The sequence below is a fragment of the Bombus pyrosoma genome, linkage group LG7 (genome assembly GCF_014825855.1).
Source record: "Bombus pyrosoma isolate SC7728 linkage group LG7, ASM1482585v1, whole genome shotgun sequence".
Lineage (NCBI taxonomy): Eukaryota > Metazoa > Arthropoda > Insecta > Hymenoptera > Apidae > Bombus > Bombus pyrosoma.
In genome coordinates this window covers 4,072,604-4,085,554 of record NC_057776.1, presented here as the reverse complement: position 1 = coordinate 4,085,554, position 12,951 = coordinate 4,072,604, and the positions used below count along the sequence as shown (strand labels likewise).

Genomic DNA, 12,951 nt, shown 5'->3' with positions numbered 1-12,951 from the left:
AGTATTCATTGTAAATTATCCATATTTTTGATAAAGTATAATATTCGGATTACAAAATTTTTGATGCTGAATATGTGCTCTGAGGGATACTTTATGATGCTATAATCGAAAATGAAGACATTTTTTATGGCAATGAACAATTTTTAAAATTCGGCCTTATAAACATTTGATTGGCCGAGGTCTTAAGTATTAATTATAAAAATCCGCATAATATCATGTTCATATCGAGCGGTAAGCGGCAAAGTTATGGCACAACCAATGCCATAAAAATTCCAGAAAATAAAGCATAATTCAAATTTAATCCACTACAGAGGACGCTATAAAACAGAAATTGTAAAAAAAGAATTGGTAAAATCCATAAGGACATCATACATCCACAGGCTGATCAAAATTTTTTGCGCCTTATTTATATGAAAAAGACTCTCATTTTTTGATTCCGCGAACGCAAAAACAACTAAAAACTATCATTCTAGTCGAATATGTCGCAACCCAGTACTATGCCAGAGGGCTTATGCGGTAAATAGAGTTTTGTGACACTTTCGTTCTTTACATAGTACCTAAGTAAACATTTGTTTTGTCTATTGAATGTAATGGGTTAGTTTAGTTATTTTTCTACGTTATGTGCATTCTGCACATTTTCGTATACTTAAATTTTCCATATATAGGTACATAATAACGTAAATAAACGTAAGAGAACCAGTATGAAAATTTAAGCTTTGGGCTATATTAATTTATTATAATAATATAAAAAAGGTAATAATCAAACTGCTTATATTTATGCACCTTCGTATTTCTATGCATATAATTATTTTTGTCATATCTTTTTAATCCTGATTTACTATTTACTGGAACTCCTTAGAGGAAGTATATATTAAAGGTATAGATAGTTTTAATTACTAATATATATGACTATATAAATATTTTAATTTTCTATCCCAACTTTATTTTACTTATATTACCTTGAAAATATTATTATACTTTGAGATAACGTTATAGAAAGTACGTCACCGATTTAGCTTTAAGGGATTAACATGATTTCATCTGATGTAATAATGAAAGTATCATAGAACTAGTGGTGGCTAGTATTGGTGGCATAATACTTGTATATATGTATGTATATGTATACTATGTGTGTAATAAGCAAACCGACTTGAAATTATAAGAAGGTTGAGAAAATGTTTGTAAGGTGCACAACGTATCCTTGAAATTGAAATTCTAACCATAAATGTGTAATACGCTGTAATGTTGCTAAAACGAACTATACATATCATCTTTTTTTTCGTTCAGTAATAAAACAATAGAAATAGTAATAAAAACTACAATATAAAATATAAAAATAGTAAAGGTAAAATTAATAATAGAAATAATCTTTATAACATTGATTATTAATTAATCCAATGTTGACATGTAATAAGTTTTTTAACAAATTGCAATAAAATGCTTGTCAATCATAGTTAAAGTAATAAATATTTATCTTTGCGTGGTTTCCCCGCGATTAGCAAGCTGAACATTAAGAAAAGTAAAAAAAGACATTAGAAGAAAATATAGAACCAGCGTAAATAAATCAAATGCATATGCAAATCGCTTGAGATATCTTCAACAAATACGTTGGTACTTAAGATTGAGATTACATTGAAACTTAGACACAATGCAACGGAAAATCCAACTACAGTATCGTAAAAATATTCTTGATTATTCGCTCAATGAAAATTTTATTTTTAGAAATGAATATTTTAACTTCGTTTTATAGGAAATTAAAAACTTAAAAAATGTATAGAATGCACATAATATGCAGCAATATATATACAACATCTGAAATATGGTACTTGGTGTAATATTTACAGTATGAAACAAATCTCCATTAAAATACCATTTGTTTAATTTTATTCCTTAATTTATGAAGATATGAAATTGTGTTCTTTTATAAAAGATAAAAACAACTTATGCTTTAGCCGTATGCTTCTCATATAAAATATGTAAAGTATAATACTCGCTAAGAATAAAATAATCTCATCCAAAATTCCATTTTATTAATTTTATTCATAAAAACATGAAGTTACAGAAATATCAATAGTCTAGTCATCAACATAAAAATTTTTCATGAGATTGTACGCGATCGAGACACATCATTGTCGGTTTTATCTTCCATATACGCTCCAGCCTACACACAAAAGAAGTGCTTATGGTGGGAGCGAGCAGCTGAAACGTTATGAGTGTTAGTGAGTGCGGATACTCAGTCGTTAAGAGAAACCTTTGAAGACAATATACTTAATACAAATCTACAAATTAAGTTAGTTTGTAGATTTACCTATAAATGAGTATAACAATATATATATATATATTTTTGTACCATCCGTTCGTCCTGTATTTTTAATTTTCTGGATGATTTTTATAGATATAACNGTAATTTATTGTCACAGGGTTAATGAAATCTTAACAATTACTACATAAAGATATATATTGAAATATAAAAATTATAATACAATTACTACACAAAGATATATATAATATATATATATATATAATATAATATATATCTTTGTATAGTAATTGTTAAGATTTCATTAACCCTGTGACAATAAATTACGTTATATCTATAAAAATCATCTGGAAAATTAAAAATACAAGACGAACGGATGGTATAAAATATAATCGTGTTATTAAGAATCGAACCTTGTACATTCGGATTGCATAAAGCAGCGTATTCATCATAAGAATCACTAAAAAGGAAAAAAATTGCTACAAAATATAGAATAAAACAACAGAAATGCAAGTCAAGGTTGAAAGGCGGGATTTAATAAGTAAATTAATTGCAATTATTTCAGATTATAAATTCGAAGAGATAGAGAGAAAATGAGAGAAACTGATTACGATAATTTATTATTTGTAGTTGCGGATAAATGTCTCGAATAAAATACGTATATTGATTGCCGAGTAACGAGAAGAATAAACGGCAAACGTCGCTGATTATGCGTTCAAGGCTTGTTGTATTGTAATTATTGAAAAGTTGATACTTTCATCCTTTTTCCTTTTTCCTTCTTTCTTTCTTTCTTTCGTTTTTAACGATTTGTATTATACATCAGTGTTAAGTCAAGTATCAATTCTTGTCTCAATTTCCAATTTTACATAAACAATACAAAGCTTATAATAAAATTTTGAAAATTTAGATAATAAACAATAAGTAATTTCACGTTTATAGTAATCTCCTTTTTCGAATTTTTTATGAAATATAAAAATAAAACAATGTTCGGGAAGTAATACGAATAGCATCAGAATTTATGAATTATTTCTACATAATTTCCGCTAATGTTGTTTTGGCAATACACGAATTGACGTGATGACGCAGCGAAATGTCACTTTTATTCAGCAAACTGAATCTCATCAACTATCCATAGCTCAACTCTTTTAACCTATTCAGGACATTTCATTTATAATTTTTCTTCTAGTCAATTCACATCATTTAACTCTATCGTATTCATATTGTGGTTACGAAAAGATATTCCAAGAATTTACAGAACATGTTTTTTTGCTTCGTATTTACTATTTCTTCTCTCATCTGGATTTAGTAATTTTATAAAGTTTGAAAAAATTGCAATATTTTATATTATTATGATTAACTATTTTTTCTTAAATTGTAAAACTTCTTTTCGTGCATACATTTTACAGCTTACTTTATCGTTTGTTTAATAATAATTTTAATATATTTACATATATAATGAGTTTGTTTAATAATGTTGCATTTACGCAATTTTTACTCATTATTTCATTACTTTATTTTTAACAGATTAACATGGATGCCTTAACATTTTGCCTTTTCGATTTCTTTGTGAACGAACCATTTTTTATTGTGAGTAACTAAAAAGCAACAAAGACTGAAAGATAATACTGAGCGAAGAAGTCATGAAATAGAAAACATGAAAAACGTGCGATAAGAAACTTAAAAATGCACAGATAGCACAAGTTACCACGTCTCGAATATTCTAGACTACTCTCAGTTTGTCTAACTGAACACGTATTTTAAGCGATAAATATTAATAATGGCATTGAGGAAGATATATAAATTGCAACATTTTAAAATTATTGAAAAATTATTCTAGAAATTATTTAGAATTCTATATTTTAGAATTAAGAAATTGTAACTTCAAATAATCTAATGCAAAGTGGCAATGATCAAATCATTTAATATTACATAAATTAGCAACAAAGGAGAGTTAAAAGAAGAAGTTATATTAAATGATCATATGATTAATATAAAAACCAATAAACTTTTAGGAGTTCTTCGTTGTATATAAAATTATATAAATAAAAAATATATATCCCATTATATAATATAAGTTTAATTTATTGAAACTGATTATATACAATATATATATACTGTCATATACATTTACATGTATGTATATATATGTATGTACTGATTACTTATATATATATGGAACTGATTATATACAGTATATATATGTCGGGTTAGCGTTGGAATTTTGGGCGTTTGACGAATCTTCACTCGAATTGACCATCGTGGTTATGTATTCTAGCTGATCGTTATTGGTACAGATGTGGTGATTACAAGAGGTTACAAGTAATAGCGGCGATCGGACAAACGAGATGTCGATGACAATGAATTTAGGTTCGATAACGAATCCACGGCCAACAGGATGACGAATGCGATGTGATACACGATCCTGGTGTGACTCAACTTACAAGTAATATTTCTCTTAATAAACTCTCTTGCAGCCCAAATGGAACTGCCCTTATATAGTCCTCTCCCCACCTCTCGAATTAATCTTCGTTTTTAAAGAGAGCTATATAATTATTCCATACGTCTGTTAGGTACACGTCCCTCCCGTGACCGTGGCTACGTTCAGTGACCCGTTATGTCACTTCGAGCCCAAGCCCATCATCATAAACCTTGAGCACCCATACTCGGATTAGAACATTACAACTGTTTCTTAGTTTTATTACATAAATGTAGCTATAATAAAAGTCTGGCCTAGGGTATTGGGGGTTTTCCCAAACATTCCAAAAAAAGGGCCCGATGTCCTTTCATTTCCGACATATATATACGCACACACTGTAAGGGTACCTGCAATTTCTTGCGAATATCTCGAAAACTAAACGAGACCGATAATTACACGTATAGAAAAAAAATTGTTCAAATCTTGATTTCTATAACATATTCAAAAATTATTGAAATCGAGGAGAACGGTACGATTCTACAAATTCACTGAAATATTAATGGACTACAGAATTTGACGCAAATTGTACATATTTTTTATGTTACATATGTCTTCCATATTTTATATGATTTGAATTCTGTTTGCAGCAACGTATGATTCATAAATTATGATTCATGATATTTTTATAAAATAATTGCCGTACAATCAGTTTATATCAAATATAACCATCCAGAACAATTTGAATTCATAATATATATCATAAGAAATGTACACAACAGCAAAAATTAAATAAAAATGAATTTTATAGCGATTTTTACACGATGAACAAATACTAGAAAATTTTAGTATTCGGAAAAAAAGATCTTAGTTACGATACGATATTAAAAATTTCAGAATTCTAGTAGATACATCTATAGGTGGAGCAAAAAATATATCGGAGTATTAAAAACAATGTAAGAGAATGAACAAAGGAAATGAATAATAAATAATAAATAATAAATAATAAATAATAAGTAATAAATTAACGAATAGTATTGAAGATACTGCTAAAGAAATTTGTCAAGGATGTATCAATTATTGATAACCCTGTAATTGATAGAAGACTTCACGGTTATGTATCCTGGGGAAAACAGATTAATCACAGAAGCATAATGATCTTGAACTACAAGTTCTCTGATTCATATGTACATATAAAAGCACCCGGAGCCGAGGTCATTTATCTATAACTTCGTATCACGCTCGTCTTACTCGTATCGTATCCTGAATGAATTTAGCCGAAACAAATTACTTTTCCATCTTTCAACGTATCCTTCTTTACGATTACAATCCTCTCCTAACAAAGATAGTATTCTATCATTCGAAATAATAAAAAATTATTTGTTTTATTAAACAATTATTTGAAAGGAAATAAATTCAAATATTTTCATTGTTCTTTCTATAAAAGGCCAAGGTTGGACATTTACTGCGTACTCCGCATGACTATAATTACTCAGTGTTGAATATTTATTGTATACTATATGTGACTATAATTATCCAATGGTGAATGTTCAAGGAATCCTATCGTGACTATAGTTATTCAATGCTGAGCGTTTAACGAATATTATACGTGACAATAATCTTCCAATCTTGAGCGTTATGAGCATACTATGCATAGCTATAAATATCTAACATAGAATATTGTCTGTGCCTGACAATATATAAACATCCCGCGTTAAGCGTTTAACGAATACTATGCTTGGTTATAGTCACTGAACGACAACTGTGCTCTGAAACACTTCATCGCTAAATGTCCATTGTTCTCTATGGATGACTATAGCTACTTCAGTTTTTCAATATTGAGCGTTCACTATAAATTACGCGTGACAACAACTATAGTTGTTCAACACTTGACGATGAGAGTTGACTAAACCAACTATAATTAGCTATAGTTAACTATACGTGACTATAACTATGTATTGATATTGAACTATGTTACCATTGAATGTATAATATTCACTGTATGCTGTACTTGACTATAGACGTCCAATAGTAAACGTCCACTATATATGTTACTATGTGTGACTATTATGTGCTATGAATCATTTAATCATCAAGCGTTCGCTATGCTTTATATCTCTGTTGAAACATTTATAATTCTGAAAAGTTAACTGCTTATATTTAAAAACAATATTGACATTTTCCAACATTTTTTAATGATCTGCTTACACAAAAATCTTTTCTTTATATATGAATAAAATTAACAAACATTTAACCCAAGTCTATATGTTATAATACTTTAATGCTGTGCGATAGTAAAGATTAAGCATAATAGGAACTTCGAAATCACTACATCACTGAACTATACGTAGAATCACCATTGAAGCTTAAATCGAGGTCATTCCGGTGAACGGCCGCTTTAATGCGCACATTCGATTGATGCAATTGTTTTAAGAAGTAGAGACGGTTGAAAATTACACGGATTTCGATATTCCGTGAAAAGGATGGAAAGTATCTATCTCATCCGTGAAGAGATACTTGCGCAAAATAACATTCTGGTCGAGGTTTTACAATCAACTTAGCAACTCCCCTTCAAAAATTACGAAAACTTATCTGGTAAATATACTCGTTATAATAATGGTCCTAACATCATTCTATTGCGCGTACTATCGTAATAAACATAAATTTCTTATATAGTTTCTAATGTTACAGTATTGAATTTCTCTCATCAAACTATTGGACATTGATTGGACAAGTTGAGGAACTTTCTAAAAAAGAAGATTTATAAATCAATAATAAATGTACTTACATACATACACAGTACTATACATAAATTTAAGATGGATTTTTCTCTTTATAATCTAAAAATGATATTTAAAAGAATTTTAACTAATATCAAATAGAAAAAGACAGTACGACAAATAAACAGTGTTATAAATTTATATAATGTTAATTAAAATTGTTTACAATATAGCTTTTGAGATGTAAGGTGAAAAATATATCTAACCTGAAACTTTTGAATATCATTATATCTTTATCATTATAGGTGCAAAGTCTGTTTTTTAATCAAATAGTAAAATTATTATGCAATTTTTATTTAGTTTTCAAATATAAAAGTAACAAAGTTCTTTAAAAGCTATTATGATTGTCCATTCCAACATGTAAATAATAAAAAATTAGAACTAAAATTACAATCTTTACTATAAAAAAAATACAACTTACAATCCGCTTACATTTTGTTTCATGAACTTTTTTCATAGAAAACTTCTCATTTTCTATTTGTTTGAACTTTGACTAGAAATGAATAGAGTTAACAAGAGGAATCGCTTTCACTCTGTTTCCGGAGAAGAAAGCAAATCCTATTTCACATCATATTTTTAGAAAGTTTTCCAACGGTGCACGGTTGTTCTTGGTAACATGTTTGAGATGTTGACGACGTCCTTCGTTGTCCCCTGAATGCACCGTGTTTTCACTTTAACAAGTGCAATTAATATCATGGTTGTATTTGACGTATGGTGAATTGGTAATGACAAATAGAATGATACGTCGCGTACCACGATAACGAGTAATGTCATATCAATTAATTGATAGAGAAAATGTTATATTACATTATGTAAGTACTAGAATTTAACAGGATTTTTCTTTTTATTAATATTTATTATTTTTTTCTTGGTATACAAATTAATATCTATGAGTTGGTCAAAAGAACATTAAGAATGTAATTATAAAGGAGAAAAATATTAACCTATTAGTATTCAATGTTTCTTAATATATGTAGATAAACGATAACTTATATATGCCAATAAATTAGAGAAAATATCATCATAATCATAGGACTTTTTAATATTTATGTAATATTTTCCTTTTTCTAATGTGATTTAATTTTTATATTTTTGTGAAATTTTTAAGATATTCGAATGTAATTACAATTTCTTTTCATTTGAAGTGGATTGTAATCATATCTATATGAAAATAATTGAACATGCCATAATGAATGTTAGTTATCAGTTCTTACTTAATCTTAACATTGAGAAGTTGCTTATCAAGAATACGATTTAGGTTAAGGTCGCTGTATGTCAAACAGAAGACGAATGATGCCTTACGATCGACGAATTTACTTCTAGCAAAATTTACTGACAGATTTCTTACATTCTAACCGAATAGCATTACAGTGAAATCATACAATTATAAAAGATATTGATATCCCGTATCTTCTATAACATTCTACTTTTTCTCCTGGAAACGAGTCAAACATCATAAAACCGCCAGTCGAAAGAATCCTCACAAGTACGCTAGCACTTTGAACAAATAGAATTTTTGACTTTTGTTTATTTACCAGTTATAGTCACAAGTAATAATCCTTGCAGAGTCATTATAGTTTCAAGCTATATATCACTCATGCGTTTCTTCATTGAATTGGAAATCGTGAAAGTAACAGGCCATGTGAAATATTTACTTCAGATGTTATCGATCCTGCAATAGATAGTCCATGTTCAATTATTCTAATGTAATTCAGTTGCAATAGGCTATTTTAATTCGCCTACTATATGCGATTTCGTCAACGTCGAATAATCGAACGCGATTTCCTTAATATTTCCTAGTCTGCGCAATGTTATGTGATATGCGCTATTGCGCTTTTCTTCTCCCGTCCTCCTTTGCGTACAGAAGCGAGACCAATACGAAGTTACGCAAACATTTCTAAACATTGTGCGATGGCAATATTTTTGTTAATTCACAGGAAAGTTCATGGAATCTTTTTATCGAATGCGAGTAATATAATATAATCTTGCAAAAGTTTCAGATCATGTTACATATTGAACATACTTTATATAAGATTATAGACTCGTATCTAGAAAATTATTTTAAAAAATATTTATTATTTTGATTTCTAATCTACAACAGTAGCGAATCAACAGTTTGTAATGCCATGTATTCTATATATAGTGACGAGCAAAAGTGTAAACACACTCCGCTGATTTTATGTAAAAGACGATAATACGACTAATTTTTCAAGTGATCGGTAAAGATTAGGTAACAGTAACTACAAGCTGCATCTGATTAACAAAATGTAATAGTTCATTTTCATTAACATTAATAATATACAGAACATTTTACAAAAATGGACATCTCAAACAATGTTTACAGTTTTGCACTTTAATTATATTCGTCGAATTAAGGTTTCAACCTAGTATTTCGTCTACTTTCCTTTACTTTTTTTTAATGCTTTTAATCTACGAGGCATACTGTCAATTAAATTTTTAATTATTTGTGGTTCAATATTGTACCATTCCTTGTGTTGTGTTCTTTCCCATAATTCACGAACACCTGAAGGTGGATTATTATATTTTGCCAGCCTTCTTTTCAAAATGGACCACAAATTTTCGATCGGATTCATATCCGGACTTTGTGCTGGCCGCTCCATCACAGAAAAATTTTGATTTTCTAACCAGGTTTTAACTATTTTTGCAGTGTGCTTAGGATTCCCGTCTTGTTGAAATACTACTTCACGTTCATTATATCCAATAGAATTAACTACAGAAGGTAAATTACTTTGTAGAATGGTCAAATAATGCTCTTTTCGCATTATACCTTCGATTCGAACTAAGGGACCAACACCTCTGTGAGTAAAGCAACCCCGACACATAACTGAGCCACCTGCAAACTTCATAGTTTGTTTTATACCACCTGGTTGATCATTATTCTCGGACGAAGTCCAATACCAGGACCTTCTGCCGGATTCGAATCTGTTAATTTTTGTTTCGTCACTCCATATAACTCTTTTCCAATCTTCGGTCGTCCATTCTTTGTAGGTGTCAACAAATTGTTTTCGTAATTTAATATTTTTGTTTGAAAGAGCTGGTTTACTTTCTTTTTCCTTCGCTCGAAAACCAATTCTCTTTAAAGAGCGACGAATGGTCCATTCGCTAGCACTTATTTCGATTTCCTGAGCAGCAATTTTTGGTATTTTGTAACTATCCGACCGAATACAGTGTGCAATTTCACGTGCTGCTCTATCCGAAATAAGCCGCGGTCTACCGTTTTGTGAAGAAATTGGTGCACTAACATACTTTTTTCTTATTCTTGCAACTATCGTATAACTGACACCACATTTCTCTGCAATTTGCCGCAACGACAAACCTTTATCACACAAACAAATAATACTGTTCTTTTTATCTTCACTAAGTGGCTTTATTTTGGATTAAGCATATCAAACTGAAAAGTAATCTAACAATGGTGTGGAACAGTTGACTGCGAAACAGTGGACAATCAGTGCTTATTGACAATTTCGTTTCCCTGACATTTACATGCTGTCATAAATGTTTCTGACGAAACGTGCAAAACTGTAAACATTGTTTCAAAACACAATTATTATAAAATATTTCGTACATTATTAATATTAATGAAAATGAACTATTACATTTCGTTAATCAGACGTAGCTTGTAGTTACTGTTACCTAATCTTTACCGATCACTTGAAAAATTAGTCGTAGTATCGCCTTTTACATAAAATCAGCGGAATGTGTTTACACTTTTGCCCGTCACTGTAAATCCACTCAATATACATGTTAACGTAGAAATATTCACAAAAATATTCGTATACCTAAAAAAACACTTTTTATAGAAATAAAATCCTGCAAAATTTCACTGTAAAATTAACACAAATTATGTTAAGATGTCTGAGAGCTTTTGATTATCACTTTATATATTAGAAAATAAATGTACCTATTATAGTTTCACATTGGAACTTAAATTATAGTTCCAATAATATCTTTTTCACAAAAGAAACGTTGAGTCATTTACCTATTATTATATTCTACGAATCTCACAGTGCAAAGTAATAATCTCGAGTTGATAGTGCTTTTATGTTATAATTATCAAACCGATTCCCCTATTTTGATAGTCTATTTCACATGGGAGTATAGTTGTCACGTTGACAACTGTGTCAGCGTAAAAAAACACATGTGCTGCAATTATAGACAGCCGTGTTTCTATGTCACATATGTATTTAACAAACAAAAGTAGGTATTGCACTGATATTTGTTTTTTCTTATTTTGTCTTATGAATTTTTATTATTTTAATATTATTCGTCTCCTTTATTGTTACGTTTCAAACAATCAGTTTAGTTTAATATCACTATATATATATATATCACTCGTTGCAAACCAAGTTTTATTTACATACTTGCTAATTTTAGGAACGAAATATTCACGTTCTTTAGATTCCAGAAATAAAAGAATAGGAAAATCGAAAAAAGATTAAGAAAACATACATATAAGCCTCACAGAAGATACTTAATTAACTCTATAAATTGAAGAGTAGAAAAAAGTGATGATGTTGCACACGCTATTTGTTAAATTTACCTTGGAATTTGCTATTAATATTTTTTTATTTGGTAATAAATGAACTCACAAAAGTAATTTGTTTTTAAAAAATTAAACGTTAATCTTGTGCTTAATTATAAAATCAAACTAAGAGACTAATAACAAAGAAAGAGGCTCATTATTTTAATTTGTCGTACCGCATTGCATCAACTTTCACGTGAATTTTTATTTCGTTTGCGACTGGTATTTTTCGTGCGTTATGCGTTGTTCGTAAATTGTCAGAAGCATATTTAAAATCCATGTACATACAACCGTATACATCGATCTCACACAGCCCAGCCTTCGGGTATAAGTTCGTCTACGTTTTCCTATCCTTCCAGTGTTTTCACACATTGGATCACGACCTTGTATTACAACCCCAACCTCATCATAGTCTACTTCAAATACATACAGTACGCGCCATAATAAGAGTAGATATGGCAACAATGCCAGGTCTGTTACCACCATGTAAACATAACCTAGGTAGTATGATACCTTCACAAGTATCTTACGATTTTATGAAATGTTTGTGGTAATGATGTAAAACAGAATGCAGTAAAACTATTACTATATGCAATGTAATAGAATACAGATCCTTAACCTATGAGGATTCCAGATCATTTGAATATTATAGAATTATCCTGATTTAAAAAAGGTTAAAAAACTCTATACTAGAATGTGCTATAAAAGCTGCTAGATACCCACTTTAAGTCAATATTTCAATAACAAAACCTATCTTCTTGTTATCGTTAAACATTACGTTATACGTATGAATGATTAAAAAACAGTTATGTTGGTAAACAACAAAGATAATCTGGGTACATATTTCTCATGAAAATTTGATGATTTAACGACACAACGATCTTTTCTATCGCTCGTATATTTCGAAATTTTAAAATTATCTTGAATTTTTTTAGTAATATTTTTTCGTAACGAA

At 29.4% G+C, this 12,951-nt stretch overlaps 1 protein-coding gene across 7 annotated transcripts in view; it reads right to left on the bottom strand.

Annotated features, from left to right (window-relative positions):
- The window catches only part of LOC122569754 (ATP-binding cassette sub-family G member 4), a 36,458-nt gene that overhangs the window by 18,980 nt on the left and 4,527 nt on the right, over nucleotides 1–12,951 (bottom strand). Inside the window, exons 2-4 of one of the 7 annotated variants that reach the window (XM_043731299.1) lie at nucleotides 9,197–9,350; nucleotides 8,989–9,125; nucleotides 7,875–8,124 (exon numbers count right to left, since the gene is read on the bottom strand). The exons of 2 other annotated variants lie outside the window; for them this stretch is intronic. The gene's annotated coding sequence lies outside the window, so the exon portion shown is untranslated. The remainder of the gene's footprint in view (nucleotides 1–7,874; nucleotides 8,125–8,988; nucleotides 9,126–9,196; nucleotides 9,351–12,951) is intronic. 4 more of the 7 variants (XM_043731298.1, XM_043731300.1, XM_043731301.1 and 1 more) reach the window with 4 other exon arrangements.